This window comes from Carica papaya, chromosome 6, assembly GCF_054855325.1.
Source record: "Carica papaya isolate Zhongbai chromosome 6, ASM5485532v1, whole genome shotgun sequence".
Lineage (NCBI taxonomy): Eukaryota > Viridiplantae > Streptophyta > Magnoliopsida > Brassicales > Caricaceae > Carica > Carica papaya.
The window spans coordinates 15,695,742-15,719,835 of record NC_142314.1 but is presented as its reverse complement, the minus strand read 5'-3'; the positions used below and the strand labels follow the sequence as shown (position 1 = coordinate 15,719,835).

The following is a 24,094-nucleotide window of genomic DNA, read 5'->3' as shown; positions in this document are numbered from 1 at the left end:
AAATCCCGTCACCAGAAAAAATTAATTTCAAATCACCGTGTTGATTTGGAAAAAAATCCTACCACTGAACGTGAACAAATCTTCTGTGATAGATTCAGGTATGCTTTCTACTTATATTTTTCATTAATTCAGTACGAGAATGTATGTTTAATTTTTACAGATCTACGGATCTGAAAAGAATTTTTATTTTAACAATTGGTATCAGAGTCATTTCTCGTATTGAATTTTTGAGAGTTTTTTTTTTGTTATGTAATTTTGGATTTTAAATTCAGAATTTTAGACTTTGGTTTTCATTTTTATTTATTTGAATTCATATTTGAAATAAAAATTCTTTTCAGATCCGTAGATCTGTAAAAATTAAACATACATTCTCATACTGAATTAGTGAAAAATATAAGTAGAAAGCATACCTGAATCTATCACAGAACATTTGTTCATGTTCGGTGGTAGGATTTTCTTCCAAATCAACACAGTGATTTGAAATTAGTTTTTTCTGGTGACGGGATTTCAAAAAATAAAAATGACAATCTTGTGATTTGGGACCATAACCCCTTTTTATATCGACAAACTTTTGTAATTTCTATCTCACCAATCATAAAATGAGAATATTACAAAAATGGTATCTGTACATTACAAGCCCATACTTAAACCCGATGCAGAATATTAGATTTTGGTTTTTATTTTTATTTATTTGAATTCATATTTATATATATATATATATGCAGAAAATTAAGAAATATATATGTATACGTATTTAGAAGTTTAGCTTTATATATATATATATATATATATATATATTTTAAGGATGTATATATACATATATATATATTTATGTATACGAAGCAGAAAAACAAGAAGGAAGAGCAGTGGCTGACTGTCATTGTATGAGGAAGAAAGTTCGGCGGTTATGCAATCGTTTGGCAGCCAAAATGACTGTCAAATTTTATGTGTAACAACTGGAAATTCTGGTAATTTTGTAGTTGATTTTCTTTTTAATTCAATTTAAATTTAGTATTAATTTTAAATTTTAATATTGGTATGTGCATATACATATTAAAATAAATTAATTTACGCAACATGTCACCAAAGTGACCTCTCTTATGGATAATTTATTTATTTCATAATATAAACAGTTGTATGAGTATAATTTATATGAATGTTAATTGGCACAAATGAATGTTAATATTTAATATTATTGCATTCTATTTTTATAGTAATGAATGCATGACAGTTATTTAGTATAACATGTAAACTTTAAATCGGCCCAAAGAAAGAAGGTTTATTGTTTGATGTGTTTCTACTATCTGTATTTAATTACTGCTATAGGGTACCATTTGCAAGTTAATATTCTATTCAAAGATAAAGTGTTATGGAGTGCTCGGTATCTTGATATGAGAATATAACTTTATTTAAAATTCATTATTAAATTTTATTATTTACAGTTTTATTTGAGTATTAATTAATTTATATTTTTTGTACGTTCTTTGTTCAACTTCCTTTTCTATTGGAAGTATTACCGCGAATGTTAATTCCATCCCAATGTTGAACGACACAAATTTCAAGTAATGGAATAACAGTGTTCGACTTGTGCTTGGAGTTATAGATCTGGATTGGGCTTTACAAGTTGATCAACCTGATTTGATTACTCCTGACAGTACTCCTGAGGAAAAGAAGAAGTTTGAAAGATGGGATCGGTCAAACTGTATGAGTATGTTGGTTATGGAACAAGCCATTCTAGAGGATTTTCGGGGCACTATATCCAATGAGATCACAATATATAGAAATTTTGTTTATTCTCTAGAACAACGTTTCACCATAAGTGATAAGGTCTAGGCATGTACACTTTTGTCGACTCTTGTTTGCATGAGATATAAAGAAAATGGAAACATTAGAGAACACATAATTGAGATGTCACATATGCATGCAAAACTCAAGGCACTAAGAGTGGAATTATCAAAAGAAGTATTTGTGTACTTTATTTTGATTTCTCTTCCACCACAGTTTAATCATTTTAAGGTGACGTATAACAATCAAAAAGAATTCTGAAATCTAAATAAACTCATTGCACATTGTGTTCAAGATAAGAAAAGGCTCAAAATTGAGAGGACTGAGAATGCTCATTTCGTAGTGATATCAAAGGATAAGAAGAACAAGAAAAAAATAGATAAATCTATTGTGGCTCCAGTACAATAAAAGAAGCAACAGAAGGTTCAAACCGAAAATGTTTGTTTCTTCTGTAAAGCTTCGAGACACTAGAAAAAGCAATACGCTAATTATCATATATAACGCGCAAAGAAAAGTATGCTTCTTAATTTTATTTGTTCTGAGGTTAATTTAACTTCTGTGCCTACACATACCTAGTGGATAGATTCTGGTGCCACAACTCACATCAATGAGTCTATGCAGGGTTGCCTCTATTACCGCAAGCCAAGTGATGGTGCCAGATTCATTTATGTGGGTGATGGCAAACCAGTCGATGTGGAAGCAATTGATAAATTTAAATTGTTGTTAAGGACTTGATTTTATTTGGATTTAGATGAGAGTTTTATTGTATTATTGTTTAGATGGAATGTGATTTTTGTTTTTGTATTGGACAAATATGGTTATTCATGTTCATTTGAAAATAAAAAATTTAGTCTTTTTCTTAATTCAAATTTGGTTGGTTCTGGTTCTTTATCAACACATGATAATCTTTATTTACTTAATACAATTGCTTCTTATAATAAATCCTTGCATGTTGGTACAAGAGACATAAAAAAAAATTAACTAAGGAGGATTTCACTTCTTTATGGCACAAGAGATTATGTCACATCTCCCAAAGGAGAATTGAGAGACTTGTGTTAGAAGAAATTCTAGATCCCCTTGATTTTTTATATTTTAATGATGTGCCTATTGTATCAAAGAAAAATAGACAAACACTAATTGGTGCCAACAGGGCTATAAATGTATTAGAACTCATTCATAGTGGACCATTCCCTACGGCTTCTTGGAATGGTCAACAATATGTCATAATGTTCATAGATTATTATTCAAGATATGACTATCTATATCTCATTCATGAGAAGTCCCAATCCCTAGATGTGTTTAAGAATTTTAAAGCAAAAATTAAAAATCAATTCAACAAAAGGATTAAAATTGTTAGATCTGATTGTGGTGGTGAATACTATGGTAGATATGATGGATCAGGTGAGCAACATCCAGGGTTGTTTGCTTGATTCCTAGAAGAATGCAGTATCGTTCTACAGTACACCATGGCGGGTTCTCCTAGCATGAATGGTGTTGCTGAAAGGTGAAACAGAACACTTAATGATATGGTGAGAAGTATGATTAGTCATTCTATCTTACCTTAATCACTCTTAGGAGAAGCATTAAAAACCGTAACATATTTACTCAATAGAGTTCCAACTAAAGCAATTACAAAGACCCCTTATGAGTTTTGGATGGGTAAGAAGCCTAATTTGAGACATTTTTGGGGATACCCAGCTGAGACTAGACCTTATAGATCACAAGAAAAGAAACTGAACTCTAGGACTATTAGTTGTTATTTTATTTGTTATTCTGAGGAATCCAACGGTTACAAGTTTTATAATCCCACTATTAAGATAATTTTTGAGACGAGAAATGTCCAGTTCTTTGAAGATGCTGAGTTTTTAGAGGGAGAAAGAGTTCCCGACTTTGTTTTTTGAAGAGAAATGGGTCGATATTCCTATTCCCTCAGTTTCTCTTCACAATGATCAAGATCAGGTTATTATACCTTGCATTGTTCAAGAAGCAACTCCAGATCAAGACAATGTCATAGTATCTCCTGTTCTTGTTTAGGAAACTGTTCTTGAAACACAAACTTTACACCCTCAAGAACTTATGTCAAAATAATTATATTGTATATCTCAAAGAACATGAGTTTGACACTGGCACATTAGCAGATGATCCTATCAACTTCTGTTAAGTCATGGAAAGTTGTAACTCTCAAAAGTGGATTAATGCCATGATGAAAAAATAAATTCCATGAAGGATAATGACATTTGGGATCTTGTCCCATTGCCTAAGGATGTGAAACCTATTGGTTACAAATGGATATTTAAGAGTAAGAGGGATTCGAAAGGTAATGTGAAGAGGTAAAAAGGTCGTCTTGTTGCTAAAGGCTTTACACAGAAAGAAGGTATCGATTATAAAGAGACTTTCTCTCCAATTTCGTCGAAAGACTTTTTTAGGACTATAATAGCTCTAGTGGTATATTTTGATCTTGAGTTACATCAGATGGATGTTAAGACATTATTTCTCAATGGTGACATTGATGAGATGATTTATATGGTGCAATTAGAAAATTTTTTATTCGGAGATGCACAACAAATGATTTGCAAACTAAAGAAATTTATCTATGGACTTAAGTAGGCTTCCCGTCAATGGTATCACAATTTTTTAAAGTCATCATCTCGTTTTGTTTTAAAATGAATTTAGTAGAAGATTGTGTATACCATAAGTTTAGTGGGAGTAAGTATATTTTTCTGGTTTTATATGTCGATGACATACTGTTTGTCAGTAGTGATATAGGCTTATTGCATGAAACTAAGAGATTTCTAACAAAAAAAAATTGAAATGAAAGATCTTGATGACGCCTTTTCCATATTAAGGATCTAGATACACTGGGATCGCTTAAGGGGTATTCTTAGATTATCACAAAATAGTTATGTCGAAAAGGTTCTTAAAAGATTTGGCATGCAAGTTAGTAAACCAGGTGACTCCCATGTTTCTAAAGGAGACAAGTTTACTTTAAGTCAATGCCCCAAGAATGATTTAGAGACTATGGAGATGCAAAAGATTCCTAATGCTTCTATTGTAGGGAGTCTTATGTATGCACAGGATTGTACACATCCAGATATTGGGTACATGGATAATTGGAAAGCAGTCAAATGTGTCATGCAGTATTTACAGAGAACAAAAGGTTATATGCTCACATATAGAAGGTCAGATCAGTTGGAGATCATTAGTTATTCTAATTTTGATTTTACTGGATGTCAAGATAGTAGAAAATCTACATCAAGCTATATTTTCTTGTTTGCTGGGGAGTTATTTCCTAGAAGAGTGCTAAACAAACACTTATAGTCTCTTCTACTATGGCAGAAAAGTTTGTACCTTGTTATGAGGTATCCAATCATAGAATATGGCTGCGAAAGTTTGTCACTAGGTCGCATATTGTTGGTGGCATAGAAAGAACATTAAAGTTATTTTGTGATAATAAATCTGCAGTTATATATTCCAATAACAACATGAGCTCAACGAAGTTAAAGCATATAGATATCAAGTTCCTCGTTGTTAAAGAAAGAGTTTAGAGTAAGGAGATATCGATAGAGCACATTGGAACAAACTCCATTATTGCGGATCCGCTCACTAAGGGATTACCACCTAAGGTTTTTCATGAGCACATTGCTCATATGGGTGTTGTATCCATAGATGATGTGTAGTTTCAATAGGAGTCTTGTACCATAGTTGCATTTATTTTGTAAGACAAATCATAAACTTTGTACTTTGGTTTGGTTTATGTATATATGATTTTATTTCAGTTTTTTGTGTTTATGTTTATATATATTATTATCTCTGAATTTTCTTGTAGTTGATCACTAAAATTAAGGTAGGACTAGTTGAAAATAGGTATGCTTAGATCACATAACATGTAATTTTCATACTGCACATCCATGCTTGATTCATGTCGTTCGGTTATACTGATATACGTGATCATTGATGGGTTTAGCTATGTTAGCTGTAGCAAAAGCTGCTTCGATCCTATGTCTTTATGATCGATGGACGAGATTGTTTAGTGGTGCATTTAGGTATTGATAGCATAATTTTAAGTACTCATATGGTTATTTAATACATAGTTAAGGTGTCACATAAATCCCAAGTGGGAGATTGTTGGATTTTTTCTAACGTGTGATCTTAATGTGGATTTTGGTATGAGTATCAGGTTATCAATTTAATGAGTTTGTTTAAAAGTGATCAAATATGATTAAATAATATTGGGCCTTAATGCATTAGGTTTAAGTACGAGCTTGTAACGTGCAGATACTATTTTTGTAATATTCTCATTTTATGATGGGTGAAATAAAAATTGCAAACATTTGTCGATATAAAAAGTGATGGCCCCCAAATCATAAGGTTATTATTTTTATTTTTCTGAAATTCTATCACCAAAAAAATCTAATTTCGAGGCACCGTGTTGATTCAGAAGATCCTGCAGCCAAATGTGAACAAATCTTCTACAATGGATTCAGGTACACTTCTGCTTATATTTCTCATTAATTTAGTACGAGAATTTGAATTTCAATAAATAATAGTTGGTGATGACTATTTTTCTTGAATCTTCTCTTCTTTACGGTTCCAAGAAGCATTCTCATTGAACATGACATCTCTGTTGATCATTAGATTTTTCTTCTCCAAAATGTACACCATGTACTCTTTTGTACCATTAGCATAACTAGCAAAAATACATCTTCCACTTTTATTATTAAATTTTGATCTATTTTTGGTTGGTATATAATTATAATATACACAACTAAAAGTCTTCATGTGATTAATCACTGGTTTGATACTGCTTCATACTTCAATTGAAGTTCAATTTAGAATTGATTTTGTTGGAATGCTATTCAAGATATAAACTGTTATATTAATGGTTTCTGCCTAAAAAGTGATAAGCATATTTTTCTCCTTGAGTATCAATCTAGCCATCTCAACAATCGTGCAATTCCTTCTCTCAACGATAATATTTAGTGAGACGTCTATACTATTGTCAACTGTTGCCGAATACTGCGTTCTTTACAAAAACGATCGAAGTTTTTTTGAGGTAAACTCATCATCTCGATCACTTTGTAAAATTTTAATTTTACAATCACTTTGATTTTCCATGATGACTTTAAATGTTTTGAATACTTCAAAGGCATCTAACTTCTCTTTTAAAAAATGCACTTTAATAACCCAAAATTTCTCCGGTCTGGACTCTTTGTGTTTGGTGTGGTTAATTAAGCATGTATATATATGAAGGAAGATGTAATAAGGTTAAGGACTAAGTTTCGAGCCAAATAGAGCAAAAAATAGTGAACTTACGTAAAAGGAACCCTTTAGAAAAAGAACTCTCTCTCAAATAGAAAATCAAATTTTTTACACCCGAGAATGCCTTTCAAGGCCAAAAGACATCAGAGAATATGAGAAAATGGTTCAGGAACATGAGGTAGTTATCATATTAAGAATCAAGAGAGAATCCCCTATGTGCAGGAGAAAATGCCTCAAGTGAGGGACAAAATCCCCTAGAAAGCCTTAATTGGAGGCTCAAATTTGGCTGAGGACTAGCCAAGACATTAAAGAAGAATTTTACAGAAAAGGAAAAATGTCCATAGAAGAATATTGGGGAGAAATAAGGCCAAACTCGAGAGGCATACACATGGAGAACAATTTTGACCTTCAAGGCTTGTTTGGGCCATAAATGGGCCAAACAGACTTGGATGAAGCCCAAACTAAAACCACATGATAGCTGCCTACTTGAGGGACATTAAAGCACAAATTTTGGCAAAAAGATAAAGTACTGAGCAAATTATGGAGCTTTGAAGTAAAGGTATAGGCATGGGCCTAACTTTGTTTACTCTTTGGACTTTTGGGCCTTTAGTGAACCTTAGATGGTACAGTTGTGGTCATTTTGAGCCTAAATTTATTTAGTAAGTGACGAGCAAGTGAAGGTAAAGGGGGTCAAAAACTCATAAGAATCAATAGAGTTATGGTTGTTTGAAGTGACAACATTTGCATGGAGTGAGGTTTTGGTCCTTATGGGTTTATGTATGCCAAAGGTGACGCAAAATAGCTTTAGTGTAATCTAAATTTGGTATGGAAGCTCGTGGAAGGAGAATAGGATGGTGTATCAAGTTTGAATAAGGATGGAAGACTCTAAAATTACTTAAGGGTGAAGGAAGGCAAAAAGAGGGAAAAATGATAAGCATGAGGAATTGAGGTGGCAACTGCACAATTTGCCACCTAAACCCCTCTTGGCTGACTTTTTTGGCTTCCCTCCCCTATAAATAGGGGTGGGAAGATGGAAGTGCATTCTGGAGTGAAGGAGAGGAAAGTTAGAGAGAGAAAGAACAGTGAAAAGAAGAGAAGAAAAAGAGAGAAAAATGGTGCATACCTAAAAAGGAGGCAAAGCAAAGCCTTGGCTCAAAAAGAGGAGCTCAATTAGGAAGCCTAAAAGAAAGCCTAAGAGTGACATCCGACCCAAAAGACCCGCAGATAACATGTGCCCTACATGTGACCATCTTTTGGCACATGTGGTGGGACAACAACATGTGCAAGAAAACTAACCCGCACATGCAGGACCATTTCCCACATGAAGTAGCACGCGGGACATATGAGCAGCAATAGTCGCACGCCATAATACGCGGGTATAAGTGCGCACATAGTAAGCCACATGTGCAGCCCCTGCGTATTTATGAACACATCCAAGTGCACGCCTAGAAAACCCAACGCGCACGAGGAAGAACAATGCGCCCATGCGTAAGAAGCACGTAACCCGCAAGCCTGCAACCAGCAACCCACGCACCAATTGCAGGCTACTTGAATGGGCAACAACTGTGTGAGTCTTTTTTTACTCATTTTCTCCCATTTTTCCTAATTTTCCAAGGATTCTACAATAAAGAACTTCTACAAAAATTTTCATGTATTTAAAACACAAAATTGGAGGAGAATTTCTACTTAAATTAGAAGTTCAAGGAAGATCAAGCCACTTGGGAATTTAGATACAGAGAGAAGATTATTTTATTATCTATTTTAATTATTTTTTATTATTTAATTAAGTTAGATAAAGACTTAACCCCTAAAGACCTATGTGATCACATTATCTATTACAATTTCTCCTTTAGCTTCTCATATTGTCCATTACGGCTAAACTAAGCAAATCATTCTAGTACCTTCAACATAAGCTCAAATCTGCTACAAACAAACTTAAGGGATTGTTTTAGGTAACCGACCCTCTTTCAAAATTTTTTTAGTTTTTTTCAATTTCTAGGTTAAGATTAAGTTGGTTTTAGTTGTAGAAATCCGTGGATTCTTCCTAAACCGCGTCTAACACTGGAATTGCCGCACAGGCATGTTACAGATTGTTTTCTTTATTTAGGGATCTAATTTCTCATGTGTTTGAACTTCTTTAGCTGTCTATGGTGAGGTAAGATTTGTGGCAATCAGTTCAATACAAGCACTTGAGTTTTTTAATGCATTTACTTTGAACAATTTCTAAAAAATCATGCATATTTACTGTTTTAACTTGAAGTAGAAGTTTGTATGTTCATGCTTTATTTTGATGATTAAAATGTGTTTTCGTTGATGATTTAGGTTGGATTATGTTTGTAAAAGCTTAAGGATGATTTTAATGATTGAAAAAATGATAAAACGAAAGGAACAGAAGAAAAAGGGCATAAGAGGCCCGTTGCCTCTGTCTGCATTGTCTAGGCACCAAAATGTTAATAAAAATAGGCTGACATGGCATGGTCATGTGTAAGGCGCAAGCAGGACACTTTCTAGGCAACCCAAAGCATCAGGATAGGTCCACTGACAGGCTACGTTAGCGTTGCACGCTGCCGTAGGCGTGAGGCTTTGTTAGGCGCCCCTGCTGCGCCAAGAGGGTTTGCATTCGGGCACTATGTACCGCATGTGAGGTGCACGCACATACGCACAGGGACGTGTGTTTGGGTGCCCACTGTGCCGAGGCACATGCTTCACTGACATGCTGTTACGCGTAGCAAGCTCTGTCAGGCGTACGCATGCCGAGAGGGCCTCACAGGTCTGGAACGTTATGCCACAAGTGCAGGCATGCGAAAATCCCACATCCACAGGCTGACTTACAAAATAAAAGAAATAAAATTATGAAAAATAAAAGAGTGGACTTTGGATGAAAATTAATAAGAAAGACAATTTGGAAAACAAAAAAGAATAGACTTTTTAATGAAAATTAATAAGAAAGACAACTTGGAAAAAAAAAAAAAAAAGAATTTTAGATTAAAATTAATAAGAAGAAAATTTAAAATCAAAATGGGAAAAATGAGGAAAATGCTTAAAAATGAAAAATTTTGAAATTAATTGGCTATGATGATAAAAGGTTTGGTTTATTTTATGTAATTATGATTAAATGAAATTAAGAAAAGAAAATGGGAAAGCTAAGTGGATTGAATTGGCTAAGTTAATTCAAATGCATGGTTTAAATAATTTAAGAAAATGAGAATTGAAGTTAACTAAAAAGGAAATATAATGATAAAGGGAATTAAAAAGAAAAGGAAATGAGGGATGGGAAGCAAGTCTAGGATTAGGTCTACATTTTTTAAAAATGTTCAAAAAGTTAATAAACCCTCGTGTATAATAAAACACAACAAACAAAGTTGTCTAATTAAATTTATTCACCTTGCTACCTTGGAGGGGTTTTGTAATGCATGTTTATGTCAAAGCCTTCATCCTGTGAATGGGTGATGTGCCATTGGTTGGATGTTGGTTACAGCTTTGATGGTTGAGCTGGATCTATGTTATTCATACTCTAAAAAGAGTTGGACCAGGCAACTAGAGTGAATTATATGGGACAACACCCTGAGTGACCGAATGATTTATAACTGTTTTACGAGTTATGCTATGTAATGTTATGAATGATTACGGTACCCATTCACATTGATATTTGGTGTCCCTTTTATCCTCCTTGGTACAGGTTTAAGCGACTGCACATGTAGGAACGTAAACAATGAAATGACACTAAGATTAATAACTTGTATTAACACTTTCAAAGATGAGTCAAAGTCTAAATCCTGTGCGCGTGAATCAACAATTTGATCGAATATGACATTGAGCGTAATTGATATGTGTGTTATGCGCTATGTGGCTTATTGTTAAAACAGTGTGATAAAATGATCTGGCTAATGTAAAATTAGAGGTTATGTTTTTCATTGTTGATTTAAATATATATTTTAAAATATTGGTTGTATTGCTTTATTACTGTTTATCTTATTGAGTTATTAGAACTCACCCAAATTTAATCCCCTCATATGATTTTATAAATCTTCCAGCTGACCCTAGTCTGGATCCCTTACAGGATGACTAGGAGAGAGGAGAAGACTCTTTTGTATTTTGTGAGGCTAAATTAAATGTAAAAAAAATAGGTTATCTATCACATTGTAAATAAGAACTGATATCATGTTAGCTCAATATATAATCTATGTATTTTGTAACGGATATATATAATTATGCATTTTATAATCAAACGCATAGATTTTGATTATTTAGTAGGATGTCGTTGCCTCGTGGGCATTGGGACATCAAAAAACATTACACACAATCAAGAATATCAAATTACCATTCAATTTAAAATGTGTAAGTACACACACACCTATCAATCACTAACCAACAAAGTAAATGCATGCTAGCTATTCTAAAATAATTACTGATCACATGCAAATCTATAAAACACACCTATATACGTTAATTGTTCTTACCTCAACCATGGCAAGGTTCTGTACTAAATCTAAAGATTTAACCCCAGTCATATTCCCCACTCCAAATTTACCTAAACAAATCTATAATTGATCGTTAATAGAATCCTTTTACCGAAATCAAAACTAGGAAATCTAACACTTACCGACTCCCATTTTTGAATATGTTTCATTCATCAAGCCTCACAGTAACGGAAAATAACCCTATAGTAACATATCTCATCTCGGTTAGTGGATGAACCGAGATCTAAATCCAAACATGTATTTAAAATTGATTTCTTACATATATATTTCCTATAACCAAACTAATTATAATGTTTTTCCTAAAACCAAACTAATTATAATGTTTAAACTAACTAACAGTACAGATGTACGTTTAATTGGTATCACAAAATCTAAAAACACAAGATCTACGTACTTATAATGGGTTGAAGGTTTGGGTTTCCCAAAATGCCACTCAGTTTGTGACATAAAGGTTGAATCGTTTCGGTTCGACACTTGTAATTCCAAAAACCGATTAGAACCTGTCAGTTCAAGCGAAAAAACTAGAGAGGAGATTGTTACCTCACACCACGGCAAAGAAGCCTTGGTTGGTAGATCCACCACACATTCAGTCCGTCCCGCGACCTGTTTGGTGCGGCCCTCCCCTTTCTGACACAAACACGAACCCTCATGGCAGCATAGGGACCCCCCACATGCTGGAGGCATTTGAACTCGCCACCACCTTTTTCTGCGATCAAAACCGCACCTCACTTCCCTTTTTCATGCATGCACCTGCGGTGGAAGCCGAGGATCAACTTCCTCTCTCGACCCACACCTGCGGCCGAAATCGCATGACCTGCTCCTTCACTCAAACCTGCAAATGCAATTATAGATCTCGCGACCGAATTGTGGATTCACACCTATGCCACCTGTACTCGCAATCATAGTGCGCATGCAAACCTTCTCCGATCGAAATCACCACTGTACGATCTTCTTCTTCCCCTTTCTTGATCGAGATTGCCATCATGTGATATTGTTTTTCCTTTCTTCTAGTCGAGATCGCCACCATGCAATCTCGATTCCTCACTCATCAGGTTGAGATTGCTACCTCACGATCTCTCTCCCGTCATCCTTTCCACTGCGTGCCACTCTAACAAATGAGGGGAAACCCTAATTGGCCCCTTAAATGAGCCCACACTCAGTCGTCAAATCTCCACCACAAGATCCAGGTCATCAGAATGTCCAGGGGCAATTTGATTTTTCACATGTGAGAGTGAATCTCGACCATCCCACCATGATCCCTTAAATCGTGATCGTTAGATCAAGGCTTTCATTAAAGATATTTTGGTCTTTTTGCATTTTTGAAAATTCTGACTATTGGATCAATTTCCAATCGATCTAGACCGTCAATCAAATCTTCGATTCGGGATGTAACATCCCAAATACCTAATGGGTAGAATGAAGCCAACTACCAAGTAGTTACGATTGCTAAAAACAAGTTTAACATTGAAGTAAAAATTAAAAATCCCTTATAAGTAATCTAAGTTTAAATCTTACAATAGAGGCCATAAATTAGCAGTTCCTAAGTATTAGATACAAAAAGTAGAGTCCTTGTAAATTACTACATCAGAGTGTGGAATAAATTATTGCATTCGAATTATGTCCTGAAGAATTACCAAGGATCTGTTAATGGGTCCATACAAGTTTCAAGAGACAACTCAACGAGCTAAATCCTCAACTTCCACATCATTTGGGGGAGCATGGATTAGGAGTGAGTTCCATATAAACTCAGTAAGAAAAATAGTATTTAAAATCATACAACTAAAGTTTAAAAGGTAATTAAAAAACTAATATTTTTATATAAACTTCTTACTTCAGAGAGCTGTTGCAGGATGGATACATTCAAATATTTAGAAAACCCTTTGTCATTCTTAAAAAAATCCAGTGAACCAGTTATATAGCATAGTAAAGAGAGCAATAAATCAATATCATAAACAGGTGTATTACATTACAGCAAGCATATTCGAGCATGTCAAATGTTCCACAGAAATCAAATGAATGGTATATCAGTAATCTTAAGATAAGTGGAAGAACCATTATATGAAATCACTATAGAGTTTTAAATAAGTATTCAAGTCATGTTTATGTTTTATTATGTCTTTTAGCAACCTCCGTAGGAAACCGTTTCGACATATATGCATGAGGGTAGAGGGAATCCCCGACTACCACTGTGAATCATCGACCCCCATATCAAGCCAATTCCATTTTCATATCTAAACTATGACCACAGCCGTATATCGTCACTATGGCCCTACATATCCTAACACGAATCCACTATCTTTAAAGGGAATGTTGATCATCACAGGGAGTGGTTCATCAATATTTATTCAGATGAGGGAGAAACAAAAATTCCTTAAAGATAATAATCAGACTGATTTTTCCATTCTTTTCACTTATCTACTCCATGTTCACAACAAATTCCATATTCTTTTTATTTATATATTTTGTGTTCAACACAACAATTTCCATATTTCGAATCCATCGGGAATTCAACCACATATCTAGCCCAAAGACCTATTTCACTTATCTACCCTGAAGGCCCATATTTACCTGGTCTTTGACCTTCGGGTCATCATCTTGAGCAAAGGCCCACTACTCTTCGCCATCACCAAGGAAAGGTGAAGGGTTAAACCCGTATGCAATTTTCAATCATTTTATTTTTCATGTATCATGCTCATTTTTCATGTATCATGCTCAATACCTCCTCAATAAGCAATAATCCATCACCCTAAGGATGTATGCATCAAGTCATCATACTCAATAAGATCGTGTCACCTATCTAAACAAACAAATGTTAGTCTTCATAGAAATTCATGCATTATATATAGCTCAACCATCTTGCATAATATCTCACATAATCATATTCAAATACTCAACCACCAATCAAGCATAGAAGCCCATGCATCAAAACCATTGATATCCCAAATTAATTTAACAAGAAAGTGCAATTAGAAATATAAGAAAAAATATTAAAGAATTCCTTACCAAAACTGAGTCAATTTAGTCTTTTAAAAGGGGCAAAAAGGACTTTAGTAATCCTCGAACAAACTCTTAAAACTCCTATTTCTTCTTCTTTTTTCTTGTTTTTTTCTCTCTCTAAAATTTCCTCTTACTCTCTCTAAAATTTCCTCTTTCTCTTTCTAAAATTCTTATATTTCTTTATTCAAAATCTCTCTATAGAAGGTGAAAATGAAAGGAAAAAATGAAACGTGGGAGGAAGCAGAAAAAAGACCTTAAATAGGGAAAGGAGGTGACTTAGATGTACGCCACATGGCAGACATCCAAGTGGGACACGTGACGGTTAAGTTGTTGCCACGATAAGAGAGCATGTTCGCAGGGTAGATGAGCCATGCGCGGTAAGGTGCACATGCGCACTGTAGGTGAGCCATGAGCGGTAAGGTGCACATGTGCACTGCTAGCGTGCATGACTTGCACGCACAACACACAGTCAGGTGCTAGTGTGCACGCTAGCAAGCACAGTGTCGCACTGTACATGCACAGAATGCACACAATGCGTGTTCAGTGCTACACGCAGGCGCTGACATGCTTGCACGTAGGCATAGCACCGTGCGTAGGTGCGTGCACAGCGCCTTCATTTGCGTGCGGGTACGCGAGCATGCGGGTTGCGGACTACTTTCTTGCGGCCAAGGGGTTTGTCCTTATTTTTCCATTTTTTAATTTTTCTTCTAATTTTTCTTGAAAATTCTGTAAATATAATTTGAAAATAATTGAAATAAATAAAAACTATTAAATAACGATAATTAACACTATAACACCCCAAACCTTCTACCAAACCAAGATATCAGACTCTATTATTTTTGGGCCTCATCGCCATTTGAATTTCATCAGTATTTTGCTTTAAATTTTATTTTTACTTTAATTTTATTTTTGTTAAGTATTTCAAAAAAATTGTTCTTAATTTATTTAAGCTATCTGAGCTTAATTTATAAAAAATTAGAAAAAGGAAAGGAGAAGGAAAAGAAAAACAAAACAAAACAAAACAAAATTTAAAACCCATGGGCTCGCGCTTCAACGGCCTGCGTGCGCACACGCCGCGCATAGCACACGACATGGCCGGCTGTGCGGGTGGCTGGGCAACTTGCTTGCTGCCAGTCGCAGGCCACCATGGTGATGTGACCGACTGTCACGTCAGGTGACTCCCCTTGTCGTGTGAGTCCCAAACCGCCCACTTTGCTCCACTTAGCCTCTCTGATCTCCACCAAGTGGCATGAATTTGGCCGCCTTCTCCTTTTTATTTCTTCACCATTTTCTTCTTTTAAGTTTAACAAATTAGAGAGAGAAAGAGAAGAATTTTAGAGAGAGAAAGAAGTGGAAGGAAGTAGGAAGCTCATAAGACCCTTTACTTCTTCACCCGAGAAATGGATCTAGATATGTTACAGTTAAAGTAAGGGATCCTTAGTATTTTCATTTACATTTGTAAGTGCTCTTTTTAGTTCATTAATTTAGTAAAATTAGAGATTTATTTAAATTAATTGCTATGCTTATTTTGGTTGTTAAATTTATGATATTTAATCTTGATGAATGTGTTATAATGATGATTTGGGATACATATGGGATTGACCCTTTGTCTTACCTTTGGTAATGGAAAAAAGGGTTGCTCTAAGGAGCTTCAGCTTCAAAGAATATCCTGATGGTCAAATCCGGGTATAATGGGTCTTTGGCCAAATATTTTGTTGAGCCCTACCGGGTTTTGGATGTGAAATAATTATGGGTATATGATGGATATAACAACATGATAGTCATAAGTGGATACTGAATATGAAAGAAGAATGAAAATCCATTTAACTATTATCTATAAGGATTTTCTACTTTCCCCTACTTTGAACAAATATTGGTGAACCACTCCTTGTGAATGATTGGTGTCTCCATCAGACGAGAGTGGATTCATAGAATGATATGTAGGGCCACAATGGCAAAGTACGACCATAGTTGTAGATTATACCTAACATCGTTATGGAACTAACCCAATATCGTTATGAAACTATCCAAAAATGGAAAATGAACTAGTCCTAATGGGGAAATTTAAATGATTTGGTTATTCACAATGGTAGTTAGGGACCCCCTGTATCCTCAGCGGATATATATTAAAATGGCTTCGCGTAAAGGTCAGTAAAAGATTTAATAAAATACGAATATAGTTGAGGTTAATTATGAATTGTACTTTTATTAAAATCTTAGTGTTCAAATAGTTTTTGTTGAATTACTTGTTCATGAATTGTTTTATGCTTTCTCTATCTTTACTAAATTGATATGGTTATTTGTTTTCATAAGTCAAATAACAATCTTTTATAAGTATTTAAAATGTGCTCGTGGGAGCTTATGAGGTAAACCTTGTATTTATGAATTTTAACATTTCTTCTTCAAGGTTACTCACTCTTTAAACCTTAGGAGTGTAATCTAAATATTGGTTCCCTTAGTGAGTTTATATAAAACTCATCCCTAATTTGTGCCCCACCAGATGATGAAAGCAATGACGCGTTCACTCTGTTGCCTCTTGAAGCCGTCTGGATCCCTTCTCGGATCCTTAGGATGGTTACGAGTGTTTTATATTGTCTGCACTCTTTTATAAACCTTTAAATGACTCTTATTTGTACATTCATATTTTGGTAGCCAACCATTAGCCTTGGGTGTAAAATGAACCTTAATTTTTGTGTAATGGATTTTTATTTTTTCGCTTCAATGTTAATCTAGTTATTAACACTCGTATATGTTTCTGTTATCGGGGTCCTTTTTACCCATTAGGTAATTAAGATGTCACTTCTATTTAGTTATTAGCCATTGGCCATAGGTGTAAAATTTCCTCCTGTACTCTCTGAAATTTTCTCTTTTTCTTTCTAAAATTCCTCTATTTTTTTCTTCAAAATATCTCTTTAGAAGGTGAAAGTGGAAGAAAAAAATGAAATGTGGGAAGAAGTGGAAAAGGGGCCTTAAATAGGAAAGGAAGGCAGCTTAGATGTGCATCACGTGGTAGACATCTAAGTGGGACACTTGGTGGTTAGGTGGCTGCCACAGTAGGGAGGACATGTCCGTGCGGTACGCGGGCCATACGCGGTAAGGCGCGCCTGCACTCTGCTAGCGCACACAGAGGGCACACAGTAGATGTGCAGTGCTGCATGTAGGCATTGGCATGCTGGCACACACACACACACATAGTGTCATTCATAGGCACCTAACACAAGCCACCTACGCAATGTGACCGCACAGGGGCGTGCTCACAAGTGCGTGCACAGCACCTTCACGAGCGCGCGTGGGAGCACGTGGACACGTGGACGTGCAAGCTGTCAGCTCTTAGGCTGCTTTCCTGGGGCCTTGGGGGTTTATCTCTGTCTTTTCATTTTCCAATTTTTCTTGAAAATTCCATAAATATAATTTGAAAATAATTGAAATAAATAAGAACTATTAAAATAACGATAGTTAATGTAAAGCAAAAACACTGATAATTTTAAATGCAAACTGAATTTTAAATGGCCATGAGAACCAAAATAATAGAGTTTGGCACATGGTTAAACGAAAAGGTTTTGGCGTGTTACATGGGTTGTTCATGAGCTGTTCGATCAGTTTGGACAGAAGGCAGATCTGACTATCCGTTCGAATTTCTAACGAGAATCAATATGAGCCATTGATCACATTTGAGAAAGAATCCATCGTGACCATCAGATCATGCCTTGGGCGGAAATGGATCTCATCCGTTCAATCGACCATACGTGATGGAATCAGAGATGTCCATTCAAATTTCAGGTGGGAACAAATCTTGACTGCGGGATCGGGCAAGGCAAAAAACAACTTGAACCATCTGATCGTCCCCTCACGTGATTGCCATACCAACAACTCCCTCCACATGCACGCGTCATGTGTCAAGCATGCTGGTGTGTCTACATGTGTCTAATGCCCACTATAGCTACAAATAGGTCACATGCTGACGTGGCCCACTTTTGAGAAATTGCAGAGAGCAGCTCCCTAAAAATTCTTGCATTTAGGTACCTAAGCCCCTTTTCATGTCCAAAAGGCCCCCAAACATACTGATTTCCCTCGTTTAAGCTCCTAAATATTTATTTTATATTTTTAAGGGTTTTAAATTCATTTTTAATTTTTTTTCGGTTTATTTCTCGCTATTTTCTTGAAATAAAGCCCATTAATTAAGCTGTTAATTTATATTTTTCTTATTAATTAATTTTTATTAATGTATTTTTAATATTTTACTATTCTTTTTAGTTTATTCTTATTTTTATAAGTTTTCTTTTGGGTTTAATAAATAAAATCAGGACTTAGAATTGTGGAATGTTATAACCTCATTGCTTTTTGAATAATTCTCTTAAGTAACATAACCATGTGTTTTTAATTATCTACACATATAGTATTGATTACATGTACATTTTATATTATTCAATTGTAATTACAGTTTTAAGTTGTATGGATGATCTAGTTTATACAAATCATGTTTATAGTTATGTAATTATATATATTTACCTCATTGCTTTTGAATAATTAAAACAACGTCACATACCTAGTAGGTGATTTACTCTTCATTTGACACTTTAAAGGTTTTCCTTAACATTAAAAGGCGATTACTCTTCTTTTGTTGGGTTGGAATGCAAGCAACATATCAATTGTCTTACGGTGTGCAATTGAGATATTTTTGGATTTTTTATTTTGGCTTCTTTTTTTTTTCTTAATGGGATAAACACAATCAGTTGAATACAATAAAGAGAATGAATTCAAGTGAGATGCAGAATGAACTAGCAATCTGATGTGATATATGGAAGCATCGCATCCCAGTCCAAGACAAGAGGGAAACCCACAGAAAGCAACCAAATTACAGGTCACTTACCTGCACATCTATGGACCTGCCCATGCGGGTACCCGTTTGTATGTCCCACGCCGTATTGGTCCAAGTCCAAAGCCAAGGCTTTGTGGGCTCAAAGTCGAGCAGTTGGGGCCTCTCCAAGGCCCAACTCACAGGCCGTAATCAAGAGGAGACCATGGGGACCCAAGAAAGCTGTTCAAGCACCCAAAGGCCGAATCCTAGAGGCCCATGAAGTGGCCCATCTAGAAATAGCCCAAATGGGCTTGCAATACCCAACTCGAGAGGAGAAAAGAGCCTTGAGCCCAAGGTCCAACCTCAAGGACCCTAAGATAGCAAGGCCGCTGCCCAAAGAGGCTAAAGAAGACTGGCCACCAATGGTTCAACCACCCAGAAGATGAACTTGCACTCCACCAAGAAAGGAGTAACTTGGCCGCAAGAGGAGTTGTTTTGTGGTTTTTTACTCCAAAGAGGATAAAGAAGATGAGTAATATGATTTTGAGAGGAAAAATCAAGAAGAAGACCCCTTTGAGAACACAACCAATGGAATCTTAAAATAATCCAGATTCGGGAATCCTAAGGAGACTAGGTTGGAAGACTTGAGTGTCAAAGAGGAATCACCTGCCATGCCTCTTTTAGAAATTCAAAAATATGAAGGATTCTACATTCCCATAGCAGTAAGTAAGCTAGAAAAATAAGACTTCAAGTTCTACACAAATATCCAAGGAGATTCAATCAAGTGTTTCGTTAGACTTTTTATCTCTAAGGGATTTCTATTTTTTCCTCCCCCATTTGGTCTTAAAAGATGTGAGAGGACCGCTCCCTGTGGATGATGGTGTATCCTTTGATGAGAGCGGTGATGCGAATATCTATTAGAGGTCACCTTTGGTTAAGTACTGCCGTGGCTATAGAATATATGATAGGACCATTGTGATTGGTACAACCATGGTCATAGATCGTACCATGATTTGCCAAGTCAGAAATGTGCCTGAACAAATTGGCATTATATATCTAATTTGGTCATTCCACATGGGTAGTTGTGAGAGGACCGCTCCCTATGGATGATGATGTATCCTCTGACGAGAGCGGTGATGCGAATATCTATTAGAGGTCACCTTTGGCTAAGTACCGCCATGGCTATAGAATATATGATAGGACTACTGTGGTTGGTACGACCATGGTCATAGATCGTACCATGATTTGGCAAGTCAGAAATATGCCTGAACAAATTGGCATTATATATCTGATTTGGTCATTCTACATGGGTAGTTAGAAATCCATTTCTGCCCTTAAAGATGGAAGTCGGAACGACTTCGCAAAGCATGACACGAAAATCTGAGCATTTCATGATTTATTTAATTTTCTCTATTATTAAGTACGATTTTAATTTGATTGTTGTAATTATGATATGATGGATCTGATGTTTCTTTTAATAAATAAAATTATTTTCATAAAGTAAGAAAGGACCTTGATATGACCTAATGGTAAGTATTAATGACATAATTATTCACTTTTAAAATCTTATGATGTTATTTAAATACTGTTTTTCTTACTGAGTATATAGAACTCACCATTTCTATTGCCCTCCCAAATGAGGAAGATAGTGAAGAATTGATCGCTGACCTACCACTTGAAGTCTATGAGGATCCTGTGGATCCACAAACCTTAAGTGTATGACTTGTCTCGCACTTTGATAAGTCCAATTGCATAATGAAAGAAGTAGCCCTTTTGTATTTTGATATTTTGTTGAACTTTTGCCCTCAATTTTATATATGTGTAATTGGAACTCATATATTTTGGTAAAGGATTTGTAATAATTTTCTCCGTTGCATGCAATTTTTATCATGCACTCGTAATCCGTTTTTGTATCTGGCACCCTTATACCTTAATTTGCATTGGGGATGTCACAATTTTTAGGAGCCAAAGCTCTGATACCAGATGACGCAGGAGGGTCTGGGGAGGATCGAATCTACTCCTGAAACCCACTCAACATATACAACATCAAAACATTAACCATCTAGAATAAAATCTCTCACTCTAATTAAATCCACAATTCTAAAAAGAAAGCAAAAACAAAGATTAGGGAAATAAAACAACGAAAGAAAAAATGGTATGAACTTACCGATTAGTTGATCCCTGTTCCTTGGCTCAATAAGATTTTTGAAGACTCCTACTTCTCGAAGAACTTGAAAAAGCTAATTTTAGCAAAAATACTAAAATAAAAAAAGTCGAAGCTCTCAAGAATCCTCTCAAATTTATTCTCAAAGGTATGTTTTACATCATAGGGGCAAAGGTTTATTTATAGCATTTCTCGCGTAATCTAGATGAGTACAAAAATCTTGAGATAAATAATAAAATATTAACCTAGATAAAATTCTATCTTAATCTAGAATAAATACAAAATAAAATAATTATCTTATCCTAAATTAATTAATTAAATAATTCTAACAGATAGAGTTATAATTAAAATAATATTTAATTTAAATTCATATTTATTCCATGTGAAATTCATTAAAAAAACATGTAAAAATTAATTTTAACACGTGGGTTTCAAAAAATCGGTCCCAAGCCATTTTGAAAGTAATTTAAATAAAAATAATAATTTAAAATAAGGAGAAGAGGGGCCGGCCGGTTAGGCTACCCGGATTGGGTCGGGCCGTACGAATGGTGCGAGAGAGAGAGCTCGCACGAAACGCGAGCTGGTGGGCTTGGACCGTTTAGGCCATCTAAATGCGAAATCAGCCGCGCATGTAGGCCCAAGAGGGCGAGCAGGTGGTGCACGCATTCCTGAATGTATGGTGTGTGCATGTTGGCCATCTTCCTCGGGTATGGGCTGCCCATGGGTGCGACATCCTTGGTCGTGCCCCATCTCTTGGAATAATCCAAATTAAAAAAGTAGTCAGGGATGAAATTACTTTTCTGTTTGCACGGGGCGCATGTTTGGCCTCTTGGGCTTGCGCATGCGGCTGATTTTGTGTGTGGGACCTGCGGGTCTCTTGGTCATGCGGGTAGGGCTACTGCCCGGCCTGAACCTGTATGCTTGCGGGCCTTGTAGCGCATATGCACTTAGTGTGCGCATGTGGGCCGTCTTCCTCAGGTGTGGGCTGCCCATGGGTGCGATATCTTTGGGTCGTGGCCCCTCTCTTAGAATAATTACTAACATGTCCACGAACGCTCACTCGCAGTCTCTCATTTCCTGAATGCTCTGGTTTTAACACCTCCCACCACGGACTTACTGAAAAGTTGATCCCCGCTCCTTGGCTCAACAAGACTTCTGAAGACTCCTACTTCTCGAAGAATTTAAAGAAGTTAATTTGAGCAAAAATGCTAAAATAAAGAAAAGTCGAAGCTCTTTTGATTATTTAAGACCATTAATCTTACTTGGGTTGTAAGCCTTTTGTCTTGGACAAATTTGGTCCATCTCTTGGAATAATCCTAATTAGAAAAGTAGTTAACGATGAAATTACTTTCCTATTTTGGGTATTCTTGAATAGGAAATTGGAACTTACTTTCCTGTTTGAGTCGAGATCTGCTAGATTCCTCCTTGATGCAAATTGGCATCCTTGACACAAAATTTGGGCTATCCAATATCACATCATCTGGCTTCAAAAAGATTCGTCCTCAAAGCTACTCCTTCATCATCAAGGAAATGATTAGTGCTTACAATAGGAAATGCGTCATACCTCCCTGACATGTTCGCTTTGTTGTTGATGCATGTCATGACTTGATTCACAATTCCTCCAGAATCTGGATCAAATCTTTGTTGCCCACTTGCCATGGTAATTATCTGTAAGAGAAAAACAGGACGATTATGAAAAGAGTAGTTAAGGTCAAAATGAATCTCCCTGTAGGTAAGGATAATCAAACTTCCCTTTTCATAAGAGAAATTCCTTAACATTTTGTCTCTGTCTACAGGATACTCCCTTTTTTTCTCTCTTGGTTTTTCTTGCAATGGACGATCTTTAGCTATCTGTTGAGCATCCTTTATGCTCAATGGGCCATTAACTTTTTCTACAGCCTTTTTTCTCTCTTCTACCCTTCTTGAATGTTCATCAAAAGACCGTTTAATTTTGACCTGATCTTCATGTGCCTCTTTTGGTGATAAAGGGGTAAGGACATGATTCAGATCGTCCTTTTACAATGAATATCAATTGGTGCGGTTGAAATGTTATACCTGTCTATCAAACTGCCTAGGTCTCCCAAGTATCAGGTGACTAGCATGCATAGGTACGATATCACAACATACCTCGTCATGATATTTTCTAATTGAGAATGGTACTATGACCTGTTCAATAACTTGGACTTCACCACACTAATTCAACCACTATAACTAGTAGCGATTTAGATGCTTGATGCATGTCAACCTTACTCTTTCCACGAAATAGAGTGCTTATCACATTAGCACTGCTACCACTGTCAATGATCATTCCATATACCTTATCATTGATAAGACATCACTGTGGAAAATGTTCTCCCTCTACTTCTTGTCTTCACTCCTAACTTGCATGTTGAGAGCTCTTCAGACAACAAAGACATTACTCCCAAGTGGAGTATCTTCGATGGATTGAGACATAGTGTAGTACCTGCAAGAAAGGTTAGTGAAAAAAATACATTCTCTCCCTCACCTTTGCTCGTGTTTACCTTGCAATCCCTCAATTGATAGTTTCATTTGTCGAGTTGAGTGTTAAGAATCGGAATCGCTTGAATCGGCTTTGTATGTTAGTCCTTA

The 24,094-nt window shown here is 35.7% G+C and overlaps 1 long non-coding RNA gene across 1 annotated transcript; it reads left to right on the top strand.

Annotated features, from left to right (window-relative positions):
• Positions 1 to 8,008: 8,008 nt before the first annotated feature.
• Positions 8,009 to 11,290, top strand: LOC148253337 (uncharacterized). Its single transcript, XR_015821575.1, has 2 exons — positions 8,009 to 8,611; positions 9,367 to 11,290. It is a non-coding gene; the product is annotated as an uncharacterized LOC148253337 (long non-coding RNA).
• The last annotated feature ends 12,804 nt before the right edge of the window (positions 11,291 to 24,094 follow it).